The sequence below is a fragment of the Canis lupus genome, chromosome 29, assembly GCF_003254725.2.
Source record: "Canis lupus dingo isolate Sandy chromosome 29, ASM325472v2, whole genome shotgun sequence".
NCBI classification, from domain to species: Eukaryota; Metazoa; Chordata; class Mammalia; order Carnivora; family Canidae; genus Canis; species Canis lupus.
The window spans coordinates 23,773,743-23,797,071 of NC_064271.1; the positions used below are offsets into that span (position 1 = coordinate 23,773,743).

General features: G+C 35.3%; 1 long non-coding RNA gene across 2 annotated transcripts in view; it reads right to left on the minus strand.

Moving 5' to 3' along the window:
• Nucleotides 1-23,329, minus strand: part of LOC118352813 (uncharacterized) — a 79,971-nt gene that overhangs the window by 36,607 nt on the left and 20,035 nt on the right. For both annotated transcript variants that reach the window (XR_007407178.1, XR_007407177.1), the window contains exon 2: nucleotides 16,165-16,317. This is a non-coding gene — a long non-coding RNA (uncharacterized LOC118352813). The remainder of the gene's footprint in view (nucleotides 1-16,164; nucleotides 16,318-23,329) is intronic.

Sequence of the window (23,329 nt, forward strand, 5' to 3'; positions counted from 1 at the left end):
ATCTCAGGAATGCCCTTCATTCCAAGCAACTCAGAAAGGTTGGTCACCCTGACTTCCATTATTTGTAATCTTAACTGAACTTCTACTCTTGTGACTACACCCATTCAAGCTCCAGGAAAATGCTTCTTTATATATTTTTTCCACACATTCTTTTTTTGTTTTTTAAAGATTTTATTTATCTATTCATGAGAGACACAAGGAGAGAGAGAGAGAGAAAGAGAGAGAGAGAGGCAGAGACACAGGCAGAGGGAGATGCAGGCTCCATGCAGGGAGCCTTACCTGGGACTCGATCCTGGGTCTCCAGGATCATGCCCTGGATTGAAGGCGGCGCTAAACGGCTGAGCCACCTGGGCTGCCCTCCACACATTCTTAAAACAGAAGGTGACCACATCTAAAAGCCATGGAGGATTATAGGTTATGCCACTATTAATGTTGCAGGTAGATACTACTTTGAAGTATGGGCAGAATTGGAGCTGCACAAATATCTAGGTAAGAATTTTCATCAACTTGTTAAACCTTTCCCTTTCGGTATCACAAATATAATGAATACTTGGAATTACTTTATTGTTTTCCAGTTGTGCTAAGCATCCATTTTCTTGCTTATTGTGTTTCAATTCAAGGTATGGAGGCATTCACAAAATGATATGATATATGCAGCAGTTACATATGGCAGCCAAAGAGCATTTTGCATTATTAAGCAATTTGTAACTTTTAAAGTTGGTAAGAAATAAGTGATACACCATAAAAGAGGTATGCATGTGATATTAAGTTTTATATTAATGTGTAGATTTAGATATTGCTTTAAGAGAAGCAAGAGTGTGAAATGATTAAAATTGATTTATATAATAAAATTAAGATTTTTGTAATGGGTACTGCAAAAATAATAATTTATCATGTATAATCCCACTTCAGAGTTTGAATGTCATATGTAAAATTCATTGTTCATCTCTGATTTAAGAATTTCTTTTAGAATTTTATTGACAGTTCCAATTGCTACTGCTTCAGCAGAGAAATTTCTCCAAGTTGTCATTAATAAAAAGCTATTTAAAAGTTACAGCAATTCAAAGGAAGGTTTCTAAATTTGGTATTACTATCAATAGCACACAAATTATGAGAAAATCCTGATGACAATATAATTGTGATTTTGCTAAAGTCAAGAAACATAAAATTTATTGAAAAAAGTATACAATAATTTTGTATTCTTTTATTTCTTACACAAATATTATCATCCCAACATAAGAAAACCCAAACATGGGCAATAATGATTCATTCAGTTTTCTGATAATCTGCAAACATTAGATACATAAAAAATAGCTTTCAACTGTATTGTGACTTTGTTGTACTGAAAACACATATTTTAAGGCAGGAGGATATAGTTGTTTTTTTTTTTTATTTAACAGCTTGTTATATTTGTCCTTCACTTTTAAATATTTAGACATGTAGTATGTGAGTCCCCATTTGCACTCTTGTTCTGAGCCCACTACTGTCAGCAGCAGGCCTGAGCACAGGTAATTAGATATGTAATATGGAAAGGTTATCTGCCAACAGTTTAAATCCTCGATTAGAAGAGAATTAGAGTAAAGGTAGAAGGATGAATTAAGAATTTTTAGCAATTCCAAGCTCCTGGAAGACATTGAGATTTCTGGCTGATATACTATATATATATGGGCATACGTGTATATTTATGCATGTGACTAGAATTTAGAGGACAGATCTGAGCTCTGCATTTACAATTCTGTGTTATTAAAATTAGTAGGGATCAGTTTCACAAAGACTGTGTATAGTACAGACTACGATATGTCAGAAACAAGAAAAGGGCTGATTTTAAAAGAGAAGGGGGAACTACTCTATGTCAAATGCTACAATATATCAGAAAAAAATAAGAATTGAAAATTGTCAATGAAGAGCATTGAGAGCAGAAAGCAAATTGCCAGTGGCTAAGACATAAATAGGGATAAATAATTGGAAACTGTGAGATTGGACTGCTTTCCCTAGAAGTTTGGCAGTGGAGGGAAAAAAGTTTTCTGCTGAGTGTAATTGCGACAATATGGCAGTGTTTGTGAGAAGCAGGAGTTCAAGAAAGGTATGTCGTTGGGGCACCTGGGTGGCTCAATCAGTTAAGCATCCGACTTGATTTTGGATCAGGCATGACCTTGGGGTCATGAGATCGAGCCCCACATGGAGCTCCATCCTCAGTGGGGAGTCTGCTGGAGATTCTTTCTCGCTCTTTCCCTTTGCCCCCCCCCCCCCCACGCATGCACATGTGCTCTCTCACTCTCTCAAATAAATAAATCTTAAAAAAAAAAAAAAAGAAATGTTGTTTTCAAGATTGTAGTGGTAAAGGATGTTTATTTTCTGAGTGGAAAGAAAAGGTGAGGCTGAAGATATAAGGGAGAGAATGTTGATGACCAATGGCATAAGAGAAGAATAGATCCAGAGCACATATAGAGGGACTCACCTACGACAGAAGAAAAACTATTTTATGAAATTTAAGAAAGAGAATGAATAGATGTGAACTTTTGCCTAAGTGGAATTTTTTTGGTTCCAACTAACTGCAACCCATTCAAAGTAGATTAAATAAAGGGGGACAGAGGTATCTGCTAAGATCTCAAAGCAGGGGATCCACCCCGCAAAGGACTGGAAAGAGAAATCAGTCTCATCAAGATCCAAAATCACTCTTTTCATGGCTATTGTTCTCTCATCTCGGCTTCCTCTGGTGCCTCTCTTTCAATGTCACTTTCTCTGGCTTTCCATATGCACATGGCTCCTGAGTTTACATATGGCAGTTCAAACAATCATCCAAGATTGCCCATGATCTCTGAAACCAAATTTCAAATTCTCAGATAAGATAATCCAATTGACCCAACTTGAGTTTATGCTGATACAGTCATCTATGGTCAGGAAAACAGTAAGAGTTGTGTTATTGAATAAAAAAGAGCCCATCAGCAACAAAGAACCCTTATCTGCAAGCTCTGAGCCTGCATCTGAAACCCCCATTCCTGACTCAAATGATTATTACCAGATAGATGAGTTTGTTAGTGAGGAAGGGACAAGAATTGATAGAATTCCTGTCAAAGTTACTGAGTTAGGAAGCAGAGTTGTCTGTTTCATGTGATTGTGACAATGTTATACAAAAGAATTTTCATTAGAGTACAGAAGGTTAAAAGTGTCTGTTTTGAAAAATGGGAGCTGAATTTCTATTGTGGCCTAAGAAATTTCAGTAAGACAGCATTGGATTTCCAGCTGAGACTAAATAAAGACCATGAAACTAACCTAGTGCCAATTCGAATTAATGTCTATATAGGAATTCTTGGCAGACAGGGTGCAAGAGAGAGGCTGAGTAAGTAGACTAATCGAGGGTTAGAAAGTTTTCAGGGGGTCTTGTAGAATTTTAAGTTTGTTTAGAGGAAATAAGAGACAAGGCAGTGAGATATTAGCAATCTAGTGTTTTTAGTAATGAGGTTTTAGGGGACAGAGAGACAGAGGGAGAGGGAGTGGAGGGAGAGAGAGAAGATAGTGGGAAGAAGAGAGAAGAGAGGAAATCATGAACTAAGTATAGCCCAGAGGTCAAAGTAAAAGACATTTTCATGTAAGCATCAAAATGTGAAAGTTCTTGGTGGTAGTTGTGGTAGAGTTTATATTTTGGAATGCTGGCTAATTCTTAGTAATGACTAGTTCCAAATTATGACCATGGGTGTTGTTGGCTGCAGTAGAATTGAGGTGAAGATGATTGACCTTAAGAAAAGCAATACATTTTGATACAAGGTTACTGGATAGATCAGCAGAGATACTGAAGCCATCTTGATTGGTAGTAATTTAGGAGTGAAAGAAGACTTGAGCCAGGTGCAACAAGTAGCATCTGACCATGAAGCTTTAGATACCAGCTTCAAGATGGAAGGTAGAACAGCAGAACACCAAAAACCTAAAGCAGACATTTTTCTTTGAGTGGGTCGAATACGGTCTTTGGAGGAAAGAGGTAGAATTCTAACAGTATTGCCTCCTAGCCGGCAAGTATAGAATTTTGGACAATAAGCAAATCTCATTTAAAGATATAACAGGGGGAGCAGAATTCTTCACATGGTCAGATTTTGACCTTAATAAAAGACTATGTTGCAGATAAGAGACCAGGGACATCAAAGGATGCCCATTAAGCAACTTGCCCAAACTTGTGAAGGCAGGAAGAGGCAAAACCAATGAGTTGAGCCAGAAAGTCTGGTACCCAAGCATCCTCTTAACTGCCATACTGATGGAAAGATTCCAGTTGGGAGAGAGAAGATGATGACAAATTTAGGAACTCAGTTATGCAAGTGAAATGAAGACTGGAAGGACTTGCATTTTGGCTTGCAATTTGCTATTGCACAGTTGACAAATGTCAGTGCCAGCATAAAAGGTGCAACAACCGCACCTCAAAACCTGCAAGTTGTAGACTTTACTCAGGATTTCATAGAAACCTTTGGTGAGCAGGTGTCACATACCTCAGGGGGCATGCGATAGGGAATTCTATTCTAGTCCAACAATGTAAGTGGCACAATTAGTTGTTTAAGGAAACTTTACCCTCTTTTAAAGAGGGGCTCTAACCCCTTTTCCAAATATGAGTTTAAATACTGAAACACCTTTGAAAGAACTCTAGTTGTACATCTAACTAACTTAGTTTCTATTCTTCCTTTCCTTAAATAGCTGCCAGAAGTTTTTACATCTCACAATATGACCCTAGGTTGGTTTAAATCACATAATCTATGTGAACACTACTGCCCTCACCTATAAAATACAAATAGATAATATAAACACCAGAGTCATAAGGGAAAATATTGAAACTTGCATATGAAAATTACTGGAAAACTCAAAGGCACTAAATGAATACATGTTGCTCCTGTTAATAAATAATAATATCTTTCACATTTGGAGTGCTTGTGATATTTCCAACATTTTATTGTTATTTATACTTATTATCTCATTAAATCCTCATAACAGCCTATTGAAATGAATATTACAGTGTATCTACTTTATACATGGAGAAAAGTATGCTTAAATATCAAACATTAAGACATGGAGGTGGGATTCAAATCCAATTTGACTTCAAGGTAATGTTCTTAATATATACTATTCTCTTAATATTAGTGATCAGTACTATGTAACAGTAAGCAGAATTATTATAGCCCATTGATATAGTCATATTTTCAAAATATGGAGCCCCTAAATATATGGCTTCATGTAAACCATTAAGTGCAAAACTGGAAAAATATTGTAAAACCTAGGATAATCATGATTTCCAATATTATCTTTTATTTCAGCTTCAAATAACTAAGTCCTCATGCAACAGACATTTGGAGTTGCATATTTTGTGATTACAGGTCTCAACCCAAGACAGTTTTAATTTGTGCTATTGCCATGGCATAATCAATTACCTTTTACTCTCAAAAGCTTCCTGGTTTGGACAATAAATGATAGGAACACCCTACTTTAATGTTTCTCACTAAACCTAGAGGGCTAGATCCTATCATTGCTACTACCAGCAACAGACTGCTTGCACGCTTACAAACATCATAGTCTCGAAGTCACCAGAATATCCATCCTCTGAATACGATGAAACATTTGCAAAGGGTTTTCTGTATACTCAACTCTTCCAGTAAGTACCTATGTTAATTTACACTGAAAAAAGTCAGAAACCATAAATTATAAAGAACTCTAATTCACATCCCTATAATCTTATGAATTTTAAATCTTAAATATGATTTAAATATATAGTATTTTTTATTCAAATGTCATTACAGTTAATTTTGTATTGCATAGTCAATATGGAGTAACCTATGGTAACCTATACCTAGTGATACATTTTCTAAAATAAAATGTTATATTTGTAAATTTTCACAATCAGAAAATTACTCTTTGTTTGACTTTATACTGAATCTTGAATTTTCCCTTGGCACACTGTCCTTTGCATGGTGAATACTATTGTAATCTCTCTTGCCTAAGTGGATACAGTTCTCATCTTGGAACACTTAAAGTTTCATCATGTCACTTTAAATACAGTATTATTTTTTCTTATATTATTTTAATATATTTAAATATATTGATAAGGTTTTTAAAAGTAGAACTCAAGATAATTAACAAAATATGAAACACAAATTTTGAATTTTGCTTGTTTTTTGAAGACTTCCCAGTAAAAAAGAGCATATTACTCCATTCTTCAGGTTAAAAAGATTCAGGTAGAATAATGGTTTATGTGAACATGGAGGAATGCATATAGATCAAGTGCCTTCAACAACATTGTCTTCTCCAAACAGAAAACAATAGCAAGCAAATTAAGAACAACTGTTTAGATAAAATAACTTTGAACTGTTGAAATACAGATAAATTCATAAGAAAAAATTAAATAATATTTACCAATATAATTCACATTTCGATGGATTTTGGAAAACAAAATACCTTTTTTATAAGTTTGATACACAGAACTTTCCAGTAGAGGGCTCCACAAGACTGAATGATGTTATAGTCCACAGAAATGAGGAGGTTCCTCTTATGAAGCCATTTTATGATTATACTCAACATAGTAAACAATATTTTTGAAGCTCCACCCATAGCATTTTCCTCAAGTCCCTACAGTTGATAGAGACTTTTAAAAATGGTAATCCAGTACTGATTACAATGGGACCATTAGTTTCATTTTGACACTTTAAGTTATATGTAAACTAGCTAGCTTCTCTAGACTCTTGTCTGATGATACAAAGCAATCTACTGTCTGAACTGCAGGACGCATGTGGACAAAAGAAGCTGTTTCCTTGGAAACAACTATGTGAAAGCTCTTGGAACATCTCCTCTCCAGGAGTTAATTTGTTTCAGATGGAGAAAGGTGATTACTTATAAGTCAGAGAAAGAGAGAGAGAGAAGCTTACAGGGTTTTTTTTTTTTTTTTTTTTCCCCTATCATCACTGTTAACTTTTTCAAAAATGTAGAGAAGATGGGAGCAGCAAGAGTAAATACCAATGACCTTGTCACTATGTAAAATTATACCATTACAGCAGTTTTTACCAATTTGTCAAAGAGACAAAGTAAGGATAGAAAAGGAAAATATTCTAATTGAACCAAAGTAGTCCAAAGTGTGCTGTCCACCCTTCCCAATTTCCCAACTTGCTGGAAATTGTCCAATGCTCTGCTTCACTTAATGTTGATCATTATAAAATTCAGATGTTTACCACTCGGGTAGAATTACCAATAAAAGATAATAACCTCATTTAATAGAGATGGAATTTCTGACTCCTTGGTTTTCCAATTTTCTCCAATTGTAATGAAGTACTAATCTTGCTAAGTTAATATTTTGCTTGACTCTTTGTCTTCTTTGTCCCTTTTGGCATGGATTAGTAAGTGTATTGTGTTCAGGCCTATTGAAACTTCCTCAATTTTGAACACATGGTAGTAGGTCTTCAGCAAGGCTCTGCTGATTGATTGGTTAACTGTTGGCATTGCTGGCCACGGCGGGGGTTAGGTTTTAAGCTATAGAATTAAATAAAGCAAATCAGTTCAAATGTGGGAAAAACTTAAAGCCTGTTCTTTTGTATCACTTTTCTAGAACTAAGTTAACCAGATAACCAATTGCAACACAAATTAAGAAGACAGTAAAATCAAAGTACACTAAATAACTTCAGTATATAAGTTCTTTTTAAGAACAGTGATTGTGTTAATTATATTTTATGGAGCTTCTAATTTCAATATGGTCTAATATGAGAACATGTATATTAACCTAAAATATTTCAAATTAAAATCAAAGCCAGAAGCCCCACTATAAATCATGGGACAAATAATATTGTACTTGGATATTTGGCATTGATAATATTATTTATCTTTTTCTATAGATTTTCATAAATGTAAATTTGCACTTTCTATAAGTTTGTAGATCTACAAGAAAAAAGAAGATATAATGAAAAAAACCCTTTCCTTGTGGGGCACTTCAGTGGCTCAGGTGGTTAGGGGTTTTCCTTCGGCTCAGGTCATGATCTCAGGTCCTGGGATTGAGCCCTGTGTCAGACTCTCTGTTCAGCGGGGAGTCTGCTTTTCCCTCTCTCTCTCTTTGCTCTGTCTCTCTCTCAAATAAATTTTTTAAAAAATCTCTTAAAAAATAAATAAAAACCCTTTCCTTGCTATTCAACTGTATGGTCATGTAAGAATCTTAAGAAATTACCACAAAAATGAAAAATATTAATTCTTAGGGATGTTGGTCAACCTCATTCAACTATTCTCAATCTCATGTCTTCAAGTTCTTATAAAATAGTCTAAGCCAATAAATGCAAAATATTTTACAGATAATTTATCATCTGGTACACTATCAATTAGTTCGACTCATTCAAGCAAATATAATATAGTTATTATTAGGGAGTGTTACACTTTATGACAGTAATAGAGTTTTTAAATATCACCAAATTCTATAGAAAAGCTACCTGATTACCACAAATATGTAGATGCACTGACCGTCACAAGAGAAAGACATATGTTCCAAAAAGCACAATTACATTTGGCCTCTTTTTCTAAGTATGTAATGTAGAATAGCATAAACATGTATTTATGTATCATAAACAACAATCACATTAAGATATATTTAAGTGAATGAAATAGCTATCTTTACTATTTTGTTAGCTTGGGCTCTGTAAAAAAAATACCATTTACTAGGTGGCTTAAATAACAATTTATTTCTCCCAGTTCTGGAGGCTGGGAGGTCCAAGGTCATGAGACTGATAGATTCCATATCTGGTGAGGGCACTCTTTCTGGCTTACAGATGGACATTTTTCTGCATCCTTATAGGGCAGAGAAATAGAATTCTTGTATCTTCCTCTTCTTATAAAGGCATTAATCCCATTGTGGGGGCTCTACCCTCATTATCTCATCTAAACCTAATTACTTGCCAAAGATCCCACTTCCAAATACCATCACACTGGGCATTAGGGCTTCAGCATATTTGGTGTGGGAAGCACATCGTTCAGTCCATAGCAGTTGTTTAATATCTTATCCCCTCCTTTCAAGAAAAGTAAGAATCAAAAGCTCTATATTTAGGGGATTATAAAACAATCTTGAGCAAGGGTGGAATTCATAACTCTGAGCAGGCCACTTTTTGAAAAAGCACTCTAAACAATGGGCCTAACAAGATACTTTCTTTTTTTCTAGAGTCATCTTTTAAGAGAGAGATGGACTTTTGTTCAAAATTTCATAAGAAAGAAGTACCATTGTTCTGCATAATGATACAAATATAGAATCCATTATAAAAAGGAATATTCTAACATTCATAATTTTGACTCACACAGGAGGAATAAGCTTTAGAGATATACTAAACATTGTGCCTACAATCAATAATATATTGTACCCTTAAAAATGTATTAAGTGGTAGATCTTAGGGTATGCACTCTTTTTAGAATAGAATTTTTAAAAATGAAAAAAAAGGAATATTCTTCCAAAATATAACAGGAAAATATTTCTCTTCTTCTCATAGGTTTATACGGTGGTATTTCAGAAAATTAAGGTATACTTCTGTGTTTTGTGTGTGTATAAGCAAAAGAAAAAGAACAGTGATATACATAGACTTTAAAAATGGATAAAATTATATCCCCACATACTCATTCAACAATAATTATTATTTATGTTACGTATTATTTTAAAAGATTAGATATATCACTAAACAGGTTAATATCCCAGACTTTGGTTACCTATATGCAAGTGAGAAACCTTACCCTGGGATTAGACTTGGGGTGCTATTTATCACACCTCAATTGTTTACAGGCACTAAGTGTTGATAGCAAAACCGGACAGTTCTTGAACTTAGAGTGCCAACTCTGAAAACTTGGTTTGGCCTGCTCAGATGGGCACTCCATCTTTGACCACCCCCCTGCCTCACTATTACTACCACTGACATGGTGCTATTCTTGACTTAGTAAGGCATATGTGTAGAAATGTACAGCTGAACATTCCTGTGTCCTGTGGAAGAGAGTTGGATCAAAAACCATGAGTGGGATGTAGATCATCATAGTACCGAGAGGAATGTGAGTTGCAGGCCCAGAGCAGCAATATGTGAAGTAAACAGTGGAATAGGAAGTACTAACCACCAGGAGGAGCAGCTATCAAGTGGATAATGCCAAGGTGGATTTAAAAAAATCCCAGTCTTTTTTCCCCCACAGATACACAACTAAAGTGGCTCTTACATGGTAGCAAGTCCTGTTATTGTAAGTGCTACAAGTCACTGCATGCCCTTTTCACAAGTGAATATACAGTTGAGCATACCCTCTTATGGAAGTCATCATCCTACTTAGAAACTTTTCTGTTAAAAATGTAAGATCCAAAAAAAAAAAAAATGTAAGATCCATGTGGGTAAGAAATATATCCATCTTATTTACTGTTATGCCCCCAACACCTAAAATGATGCTTTGTTTGTAGAAGGTAGGATATGCAGATTTGTTAAGTAAATAAGTCCACAGCTGACACTTTTATCTATTTGCCACAAATAAGAACCTAAAATCTAAGTAATTGTCTTGCAAAGATACTTCCTTTTCAAAAATACCATGTTGCAAGTAGTTTAGTTCAGATACTAAGGTTCATTTATAACTGGTTTGTTTTGGAAAGCACAAAAAATATTAGCTATAACACACATGCAGTTCCATATAGGGATTATATGGCAGCTTTTCTGAAATTTCTTTTTGAATGGCTGTGAAGTAAGTTTGATTACACAGTTTTTAGTCTGAAACAATGCTTTTGATCTCCTATTTGTGTAAGAACTTATCTGCATCTACATTAATACCAACTACTTGCTTCTACTAAAGCCCTGTTTTCACTGGCTCTTTTATGCTTTTTCATTCTTGTATAAATGTGGTCCTTTTCCAAGGTTCTCTCTAGACTCTGACTTTGATCGTTTCACACATCTTTAAATATAACTCATATGCAAATTTTATCCTAAAATGTTCACCAGTAGCTTTGTCACCACAGTGTTTTCTTGCTATCTTGCCTCGAAAGGTCAAAAAACAATGCTTGTCTTTTCATGCTTCTCCTCCTGAATTCAATATTTTTAATGTTGTTTCACTATTTTCCCAGTATTCCAAGATTGAATCCTTGCAAGTATCTTATCTCTCTCAAGATTCCCATATAAAGTCAGTTATTTTTCTCCTGTATTTTTATATAGTCTTCCAACAGTACATTTTAGAAGTTTTTCCCCTTTAATTCAGCTTATACATTATTCTCAGTAAAACTTCATAAAGTATTAGTTGGCTCCTTTCATGTATATAATTCAACTAAATAAAATATAAATCCTAAACTTGACTTTCCAGATCACCTGGAAAACAGTATATCTTCAATGTACTGTTCTAAATTCTAACCTCTAAAATATCTTCATGCACATTTTACTCCAGAAAACTTAAATAATTGCTTTTCCTCAGGCCCACCAAGAAATTTCCTACCTCTCTGCATTTCTTAGCTATTCCATCCATTAGGAATACACTTTAAGGGCATCTGGATGCCCAGTTGAGTGTCTGACCTGATTTCAGCTCAGGTCATGATCTCAGGGTCATGTGATCAAGCCCTGTGTTGGGCTCTGTGCTCTGCATGGACTCTGCTTGAGATCTCTCTCCCTCTGTCCCTCTCCCCACTCATGCACTCTCTCTCTCTCTCTGTCTCTAAATAAATAAAAATTTTAAATAAAGGAATACAATTTTTTAAAAAAAGATTTTATTTATTTATTTGAGAGAGAAAGAGAGAGCATGAGAGGAGTTGAGGGAGAGTGTCCTCAAGCAGACTCCCTGCTGAGTGCAGAGCCTGAGGTGGGGCTTAGTCTCACTACCCTGAGATCATACTTGAGCCAAAACCAAGAGTCAGATGCTCAACCAGCTGAACTACCCAGGTGCCATGAAAAAGGAATACACTTTAATCTCCCTTCTAATTAAGTCTATTTACCTGAAATTTTCTTCTTTTTTATGACTCTCCTTGTCGTAGTAGTTAATTATGGTTGTGTGACAAATTACTCCAAAACTTTGCAGCTTGAAACAACTAACAGTTATTATCTCTTAATTTCTTTGCATCAGGACCCTGGGCATAATTTAGCAGATGCCTGTGTGTCAGTGACTCTCACTAAGCTATAATCAAGATGTCCACCAGGGCTGCAGTTATCTCAAGGCTTGATTGGGAAGAGAATCACTTCCAAACTCACTTGTGTGGTTGTTGGCAAAGTTTAGTTCACTGTGGTCTGTTGACTGAGGGTCTGGGGTTCTTACTGGCTTTTGAGTGGAGGCTGCCTTCAGTTCTTTGCCTCTGCACAGGACACCTCCCAGTGTAGCAGCTTACTTCATCAGAGCAAGCAAGAGAGCAGGAGAGACTGAGCAAGATGGAAGCCAGTGTCATTTTGTAATGTAATTTCAAAAGTGACATCCAGTCACCTTTATGGTGTTCTGTCCCTTAGTAGAATGTCACTCAGGGAGAAGGGATTACATAAGGATAGAAACAGTAGGAGACAAGAATCATTAGATTCTTTCTACCAATTACTTTCCTTAATTGTCACTCTTTCTTACTTCTCTAAGGAAAGACAAACCTTTCTTTGTTAGTATCTGGATTCCTATACTAGTGATTGGCTTCCTTTTGTGCCACTTAATCACTCTTCTTTTTTTATTAGCATACTTCCCTACATATTGGCTATTGACTATAATATATTTAATTCTCGATATATTTCTATCTACCACTATGTTTTATGTTAGTATTTTTGACTAGATATTGCTGAATGCTTTCTCTCTGTCATAATCTCTGTTAACAGGAAAATTAGTATCTTGGTACCTTTGAATACAAACTCTTACCTCAAATATCATGAACATGCTAACCAGAAAAAAAGTAACATAGACTTCCAACATACCCAGTGGAAGAAAACTGGTAAAATGATTCAAATTTATTTATTTTTCTTACTGGACTTACAGTATGCCATTGTGGCTTTTAACAGTGGAATGTTTTTAGACAAAGTTCTGCTACATCAAAATATTCTTGAAATCAAGAAACAGCTCTAATGGCATTTCATCTGCATTTGCATTACTTTCCACAAAAAACACTTAGAAATTGCTGATTTGCACATGGTCTTAAGATAAGTAGACCACAGAGTCTTTGCCTTCTGCTATATAGATTCAAACTTTGTACACTGAAAAATGAACCTAGAACTCATAGTAAAGAAGATTGGTTTATAAGGTAAATCACATTCTTTCTTACTGAAACCGAGATCTAGACAATAATTTAGTAAAACATAGTCTAATAATGAATGGATATAACATCTTCACCTTACAAAATGTGAGGCAAGGGAGTAATGATTTTCTATCATATATTATATTACTTAAACAACACTCTATTACTGTAAATTATGCTGTCAAATTCTTTATGCCTTTTTAAATATTTTAAAAATACATTGTCTACATTTGATTATACTCTTTTACCAGTAATGCTTTTATTTGCTTCAAGAGAATCCAGTACTGGCTAATTACAAATGAATCTATATTATAAACAAGTGCCAAATGACAATGACTTATTTTCTTCTTTGAATATAAATAATAAAAGTAACTTTGAATAGTTAATTTATGCAAATTATAAATATATCATGATTTCTGTAATTTTTTACTATCAAAAAGTATTGCCATTGTGCTTGATTTTAATCATTGATAATTTTTCCTGAAGGACATGTTGTTTGGCAGGCCAAAGGAATTGTTGGTGATGCCACAGGAACATTCAAAGGACAACATTGCCCCACGTTACACAGAAGTGTCATAAATTAAATATACCATCTGCTGCTGTTTAAATGAACTAGCAATCTAAAGGCCCCACAAAGCATACACAAACTTCAGAAAACAGTATATATTTTTTCTACAAATATAAGATCTATAAAATTTGATTCCAGAGGGGTGGGGGAGGGAGAAGGAAACCACAAAAATCCCTGAATTCCCTCTGAGATTAAGTTAGAATCCAGATCTTCCTGAATTCAATTCCTTTTAACATTTTGCATCAGATCTTTAGTTGCTCTGGCTTCCCAAAAGATATAAGTTTCGCTTTCATAATTCATTCCCAGCTTGGCCTGGAATAAGATAGCTTACCTCCACATTCTTGGCAAGGGACATTTCTTTGCTGGAAGAAAAGTTCACCTCTTAACTGAATGTTTGGCTAGAGATCAGGAAAAAAATAAGATCCGATTTCTTTTACACTTGACTTCCTTTTTCATGTGACCCTTACACAGAATTGTCTTTATTCTTCACTCTGTCAGCTGGAATATAATAAATTATGCCAGTTCCTGTTGATCTAGCACTCTTAGGAATTCTTAAACATATTCCACAAATAATGTATCTTTCAGTTCATTGAAATTTAGCAGCTTGAGATTTCATTCATCTCAAACAAAGGATATGAAATGTGTCTTCTCTACTTCTTAAGAGGCCCCATGTAACAACTGCCTTTTAACTGCTATGTGCTTTTCCAGGCTTCTAACTAGAGCCAATGTTCATTCTTTATAATGTTGCTGACTCCTCCGTTTTAGCTTCCTCTCTTTTCACCTTCTGGGCCTGCAGATTTTTCTCATCCAATTTTTAGACTGCTGCTTTGTTTACACAAATTAACAGTCCCCTACCAACTGTCTTTTACCTCCACCCCTTCCCCTTGCACAGCCTCGTCAAGAAGGGAAGGCATGGAGGAAAGAGGTAGAGAAGGCTATGGATTCTAAAGCACATTTGCATGAAGAGAGTTATTATCGAACCAGTTTAGTATTAAATTTTTGCTATTTCAGTATATATGTGAGGGAATGGAACTATCCATGCAAAATAAATACAAAGGTTACATTATTTCAATCTTAAGATGGCATAAGACAAACATATTAAGAAGAATTCATTAAAATGAATTAATGTTCATTAAACACTAATGAATTAGTGTTCATTAAAATTCACCAGTTGTTGAGACAGTAAGTAGTGGTTTTTTGTTTTGGGGCTTTTTTTTGGTTGACAAAGTAGAATACAGAGATCTTCTGTTACTGTTCAGCTCATATATCTATATCTACGTGTATATTGACATATCTATCTTTTAGTGATTCTTTCTATCTCTGTCATCCAGCAAGAGAACACCACTGCTCCACAACTAATATTATGCACCTCTTACAGCATCTAGAACAAGGTCTTGAACATTGTAGGCCCTCAGATTCTTATTTAGTCGTTTGAAGTGAGTTTTTAAGTAAAAACATATAAAACAGAAGGATCTCTTAAAGATTCACTAGGAACAAAGGCATATAAAGTGTTTTCAGCTGAATGTTTGAAGTGAGAAGGAAAATAAAGAAATGTACCAGTTGTCTCGTCAAGAAAACAGCTTTTTGTACCACCTATTTTAGTGGAGAAATTTAATAGAGGTCTGGAGGAGTATAAAAGGCAACAAACAAACAAAACTGAGATAACACATAGATAGTAATTTCAAAGGGCAGCCTTCATCTGTAGGGCTAATGGAACAAAAAAGAACAATTGGTCATTAGACTCTAGAAACTTGGAACAGGTTTCCATGGGGTTGAGATCCACAGCTTCTAAGAAGTGCTGTCCTGTTGATGCTAGTAGCTCAGAAATTCTTCAGAGGAACCCCAAGGAGCTGAGTCCACACCTCTGAGAAGCTGAGCATTGGGAAACTGGTGCTAGTGTCTCTGATATGACTATTTAGGTTGTAAAATAAACAAAGTGAAAATTGTAAACCCGTTACCACTGAGCCAACTGCTGCTGTATGAGAGGGATTAAGAATCACTCCTCAGGTGACATAGATGGGAATAGCAAACAAAAAGAAGGGAACATTTCCCTTCTTCCTCCAGCCTTCCAATCTTTCTTCATTGGCAGAACCTAATAGGAAACAGCTGGCAAAACAAAACCACAAGTTTGCTGAGTTTTAACTGCAAAATCACAAAGCATAAAATGGAAGACTGTGAGAGACGATAGCTTAATAACCAATGCAAAAAGGTTAGAGGGAACCAAGTGAATAAGAAGGATAGGCTATATGACTGGAGCAGACTGTCTAGATGTGTGTGAGGGTTGGGGAATGTGGTAAGGAGGCTGGAGAAGGGTGCTAAGGAAATCCAAGAGGTCAGGAAATTTGTTGCCTTTAGGAGCCGTGGCACCTGGTTCAAATTTCTTTCTCCATATCGTGGATGCTACACTCCTTACCTCATGCCTTGACTCCTTATTGGCTGTAGACTGAAATTCAACTGCCTTACTCTCGTGCTCATATCCTTTTATGATCTGGCTCCTTCCTTTCTCTTCTCCTCTTCTCATCCTCAAAAGGGCCCCCGCTCCAGTTACCTGAAACCATTTGCACCCCTGCAAATATAACATGTTGACACATTACACATGCCGTTCTCTCTTTCCAGTACGGTCCTATTTATCATTCAGAACAAAATTGAACTGTCTCCTCCAGGTGAGCCTTGTCTGTGTAGCCCAGACCTCTAATAAATGATCTGTTCACTCTTTTTGTTTTTCTGGCCTCATGTCATGCTTCCCTCTCCCCTGCTCACTCTGTATCAGCCACACATGCCTTTATGTTCTTGTCTTGGATTGACACTGGCTTGTTTTCTCCTTGGAGAGTCCTTTCCCCAGATTTCCATTTGGCTCCTCCCCTGGCTCCTTTTGAATCTCTGTTCAAATAGCACCTTCCCGATGAGGTTTTCTTAACCATTGTTAAGGAAATTGTAGACTACAAACCCATTTGCCCCTCACTCTCTATTCCTTTCCTTTCTTTACTTTTCTACATAATCCTTATCACTTTCTAATATACTATATAACTTACTTATCTCATAACATCTGTTCAATGAAGACAGGCTTTTGGTCTGTTTTGTTTACTGTTTGTCCACAAACAGCTCCAGAACAGGGTCAGTCACATGCTAGGTCTCAAAAAATTGTATTGAATCAATCAATGAGTTGAGACTGAATAAAACATTGCAGAAAACTGGGATACTGAAAAAAAATGTTAGCTGCTAAAGAAAGGCAATGAAACATGAGAGCAAAAAAAGAGATGGTAGACTTGGTGACTGTGGTCGCTGGGAACTGTCAAGAGGTAGTTTTAACAGGAAATAGAAACCAAATTTTCAAAGTTTGAGTAGAGAATGACTGTTAAGGGAATTAATTCAAACTCTTTTTTAAAAAAATATTTATTATTCCTTGAATGTATAGAAAAACATGGAAAGAAAAAGTAATTTTTTAAAGAAGGGATATTGGGACTATTTTTAGGTTGAGCAGTAACACGAAACAAGAATTTGATAGCTTTTAGAACACACTTTTGAAGCAAAAGGAGGCAATTGATTGTGAGCATAAGCAAGATGGTTAAGCTTAAAAATAAATACCAATCCTCCTCTGAGACTAGGAGAAAAGCTGAAAAGTGAAGGTAATAATCTTTTGCAGGAGAAAAAAGGAGAGTTGCAGAAAGCCTTTGAATGAATTAGAAAGTTATACCATCTACTCAGAATGAGGAGGGACAAGGCCTCTGTAGCAGCAGCAAGAGGACCTCCAGAGAAAGAATCACAAGTGCCCAGAAACCTGTCTTGCTCTATGAGGCCAGGATGGAATACACTCACATGGTTCCCCAACTAGCTGTAGCTGCATTTCACAGAACGAGGACAGGATTAGTGGAAGGAGATTGAGATTTGTTGGCACTGATTCTTTTTTTTTTTTTTTTTTTTTGGCACTGATTCTTAATTAAAGAAATGGCAGTGGTCTGAGAAAACTGATAGAAGCCAGGCCAGTGTTGATTTGAGCTTTTCTCTGATTTGAACTTGGCAAGTAGGAAGTAGAGAGGAAGGAAAAAGAATGAATGCCATTTGCTTAGATTTTTGAGGAATGTAGGCTATGTGGTGAGGAAGGTCCATCTTTCATTTAACATGATGAGTAGAAAGAACATTTGCAGCAACATTAATAATGTACGGATTGCCCTTCAACTTAAGCCAACTCATACTACCCAAGCACACAGTGGAAAGAGATAGCTGGCCTGCAAGGGGAGTTGGAAATGAGACTGACAAAAGAGAATGAAAACTGGACAGAGTGGAGATGAAGTCAGACATTTGGGGTGGTGATTGAGGTCACAATGATGAAGAAAGCAAGTCTGTTGTGAGTAATCTTGAGGGAATTTAGGGAAAAAAAATGATCTCAGAGTAATGCATTCAGATGATGTATTTGTTCAGTGTGGTGTTCTTAGGTCTGTTCATGTTTATTCTGAATGTCAGTATTCCTTACACTCACTGCTCAATTCACCTTGTGTGGCAAACCAGTGATTCTGTAAAACTCAATGGACAGTGCCAAGATGCCAGCCTGTTAAAATCACTTGTTTTGGGGAATAAGATTTCCATTATTTAAAGCTTGTGACTTCTGTGATCAGATGCTGATTGGTTGTTTTTAAACTAAGATTTTAAAGCATTTATAAACAGTATTAAAGTGCATGAATTCCTGAGGTCTGGGATAGATACATAATATGCAAATAGATTAATGTAATATGGGGTCTGCCAAAAAAATGAGTAGAGTTTTAGTTTGCATCTGTAATAACCCCTGGGTTATTTCTCAGGTGTCCTTTTGTCTTTTCTTTTAATATTAAATTCTGAGTATTTGAGGCGACTAAATTCTGAGATTTTGGTATTTTAAATATGGCACTAATATACTTAATTTTCTCATTTTTACAATTTCAACTTCTTCAAAATAAAATTTAACAAATAAAATGAAATTTGTTCTATTACAGATTGAGAATATACAATTTTTAAAGAGGGATACAATTAAGAGCTATTGGTAGTAAGCAGTATTAAATACATCTACAAATTTTTAAAACCATTATAAAAGCTCTAAATTTCTTAAATCACTGTACTCTCACATATTAGATTATTATGAGTCAACCATCTCCAAAATGGTATATTTATATTGTTAATCCATTGGCCACATTTTTCCATGAAGAGAATTTTACATAGTGAAAAAAAAATGCACTTTTCAAAAATGTATTCAACTTGTAATCCAGCCTTACAATGCTTTTAAAAGTGCTTTCTTTATCAATGGAGGAATCTAAATAGCATGCCAAAATGCATATAGCACAGATATGCAATATTTTGCTTGTTTGGTTATGATTTTTAAAGTAGTTTAATTATCTACTTATCTACTGTATGACCTGTAATGTCACCTAATATTTCCTCACTATATTTCAAAATTTAGAAAGACATGCTGTCAGTATATAACACTTATCTGTTGGGTAAATGATGACTTGCTCATTGAACTTCCTTACAGTATAACTATGCAGTGCCCTTTGAAAACATGGCAATTAATCTACTTAGATTATAAAGAAGCTCATTGTCACAAGAAAAGTTTTTGTAAATGTTGAAAGTATATATGACTACAAAAAGAAATATAAACAAGAGTTTTGAATTCATAATGTATTTTTATGTAAAACCTATAATACACTGGGAATGACCATAATTATGAATTTAAATCAGGAAGTGCAGCCATCCCTTCTGAAAATTCTCTGATGCTCCTTTATTTTTTTAAGATTTGTTTAGTGGGGGGTGGGGGGCAGAGGGAAAAGAAGAGAGAGAATCCCAAGCAGACTCCCTTCTAAGTGCAGAGCCCAACACATGACTCAAACCCAGAACCCTAGATCATGACCTGAGCTGAAGCCATGAGTTAGAAGCTTAACCAACGAGCCACCCAGGTGTCCCACTTTGATGTTCTTCTTAGCTATACAAATGCTATATGCATCTTCTATTTAACCAAAGACTCTCTCTCATCAGAAAATATGCTTCGTAAGAGTAGATACTGTCTTTTTTTCCTTATGGCAATTCACCCAATGTATCCCTAAGGCTTGGTACAGTGGTTAGTCCATATTAGGGGCTCAATACATATTTGAATGAATAGAATAAATCTTATGAATCACCAAATATTTTAGTACCCAACAGCATACTTTCTATTATATTCCAAAATATTTTGTTAGAATCAAAATTGGTTAAACATCTGAAGACTGTTGTAAGAAAAGTCTGGGGAAATTTATTTATTATTTTTCTATTTTTAAATATTCTATTACTCTGAATATTCATCCTCAGGGAAATGTTTTCCTAGGCTCTGGGCATATGACCACAGGTGTATTGGATTAGTGTTGAAAAACTAATTGAACAACTCAGCCAATCTGTTTTGCTAAGGGCTGTTTAATATATCATGAGCTTCGGGGCTAGTACTTCTACTTCCCTACTGTTGAATGCAAGCATATAGATGAGTCATGATTCACTGTGCCAAGGCAGTTTTCAGGTGTTTCTGATTCTTAGTTTTAGCACTCAAACCATGGTACTTGATATTCGTGAGTACCTCACGTTATTCACCAAAAATTTGGGAGTAACAGAAATTATACTCAGAGGTCTATCTAAGACCCTTGAGCAACTACAGAATGAAAGAAAACAGAGTGGCATCAGAGGTCAAAAGAAGTGGCCTTCCTGGTGTATTTTCTCACTTCAGACTAGTTGCACATGTTCAGTAGCTTCAGGTACATCCAAATACAAATTTGTTGTCTTCTGGGAAAATCAGTTAGTATCTAAATTTAATGAACATTTAGTCTGGCCATAAAGCAAGAGAATCATATAGAGGATTTGATTGTCACATCATAGTATAACATACATGAAGCCAGACTGGTTTCCTTATGCCTGGAAGTCGGCCTTAGGACAGAGTTTTATTAAAATAACTATGAATATGACATTAGCAACAGATTAATTTAAAAGAGACTGTCTAGTGGTCCTACATGGGATTCTGGAACAGAAAAAGGACATTAGGAAGAAACTAGTGAATTGTGAATTAAGTTTGGAATTTAGTTAATAACAATCTATCAATATTGATTAATTAGATGTGACAAGTGTAGTATATAGTAATATAAGATGTCAACTAGAGGGTAAACTAGGTGTGGGCATATAGCACCTCTCTGTATTATTATTATTTTGTAAATCTAAACTTAGATTAAAGACTTGAACATAAAATCTGAAACCATAAGACTTGCAGAAGAAAACATAGGTGGTAAGCTCCTTAACATAGATCTTAGCAATGATTTTTTTTTTAAATCTGACACCAAAAGTAAGAGCAACAAAAGCAAAAAGAAACAACTGAGGCTATATCAAAATGAAAATGTCTTCCTAGCAAAGGAAACCATCTACAAAATGAAAAGGCAGTTTACTGAATGGGAGAAAATATTTGGGCATCATATATCTGATAAGTAGCTAATATCCAAAATATAGAGAGAATTATACACAGCTCAATAGCAAAAGAATCAAATGATCCTATAAACGATGGGCAGAAGATCTGAATAGATATTTTCCCAAAGAAGACATAGGAAATGGCCACAGACACATGAAAAGGTGCTCAACATTATTAATCATCAGGGAAATGCAAATCAAAGCCACAATGAGATGTCTAATATCAAAAAGACAAGAAACACTGGCTAGTGTTGTCAAGAATATGGTGAAAAGAGAATCTTTACACACTGTTGGTGGGGATGCAAAATGGTATAGCCACTCTGGAAAACATGGAGTTTCCTCAAAAGACTAAAAATAGAAGTACCATACAATTTAGTAATTCCACTTCTGTGTATTTACCTGAAGAAACAAGAAACACTAATTCAAAAAGATGTATGTACTTCTAGGTTGATTATAGCATTACTTACAATAGCCAAGATAGAGAAACAACTTGAGTGTCCATTGATGGATAAATGGTAAATAAATTGTGCATATATATATATATTTATGTATACAAATGTATATATCTGTGTCTTAAGAAAAAATTAATTGAAGGAGGTACAATGATTGAGATTCGGCAAAGCTGCAGTAAATGCATACTCACTATAACAACTATAATTTAGTCCAAAAAGAGTGAACCATCCTATACCCAAAGAAAATAGGGATGGAATGGGAAAGCTGGTAATCTGTGTTTTATTTTGTTTTTAATATAGGATACATAATGCATTCTTTAGATTATCCATATTAATTAAATGTGCTTTAGAAACAAAATTTTACTTGATATTTTGACAAAGCCACCCTACATTCCTTGGGTTAATATTTCTACATTACTAATCATTGTACTACTATTGCTAAATCAACTAAGTATCAGTTTATGTAATGTTCAAAAGATCTACAGACAGCAAGGTCTATGTTTACCTAAAAAGGAGCTTTTTAAAATAAAGAAGGAAGCAATAATGTTCCAAATGATTGGCATGAGCAAAATATATAATGAAATATTATTCAGCCAAAGAAAGAATGACATTTTGCCTTTTGCAACAACATGAATGGGCCTCAAGGGCATTATATTAAGTGGCATAAGTCAGACAAAGAAAGACAAATACATGATTTCTCTTATGTGGAATCTAAAACAAAACAAAATAAAACCAAGCTCATAGATATAGAAAGAAGATTGGTGGTTGTCAGAGAAAGGGAGTGGGGAGATAGGGGAGAAAAGGGTGAAGGGGATCAGAATATAAAAAGAAAAAAAAAAATCAGTACTAAAAACCTGCTTAAAACCATAGCTCTCTGGGGATCCCTGGGTGGCGCAGCGGTTTGGCGCCTGCCTTTGGCCCAGGGCGCGATCCTGGAGACCCGGGATTGAATCCCACATCGGGCTCCCGGTGCATGGAGCCTGCTTCTCCCTCTGCCTATGTCTCTGCCTCTCTCTCTTTCTCTCTCTGTGACTATCATAAATAATTAAAAATTAAAAAAAAAACCATAGCTCTCTGACTTCTCTTGATTGATATAAATAATATTATTGCTTGTATAAAATAGCATTAAAGAAAAATGCACATAAAATTATATATTAAGACCAAGTAATACATTGGTTAATTATAACTATACAGGGATGCCTGGGTGGCTCAGTGGTTGAGCATCTGCCCTCAGCTCAGGGTGTGATCTGGGGTCCTGGGATCTAGTCCCACATCGGGCTCCCTATAGGGAGCCTGCTTCTCCCTCTGCCTATGTCTCTGCCTCTCTCTCTCTGTGTCTGTCATGAATAAATAAATAAAATCTTTTAAAAAAATTATAACTATACAGAGTGCTTATATGTACATTAATAAAGACATATTATTTTGAATAACAAAAATGGTTTAATATTTGTTATTTTTGGTCATTTGACTTAAATTTAGTAAGAATTTAGAAAGGAAGAAAAAGATGTACAGAAAAAGATTTACTGCAATTAAGTAGAAACAATTTTAAACAAATGACCCTGTAATAGTTTAAAATAAAACTTTGGGACTCTCCCTCTCCTTCTCTGCCATTCCCCCACCCCACTCACATGCTCACTCTCTCTCTCAAAAAAAAAAAAAATAATAACAATTTTAAAGTTTTATTTT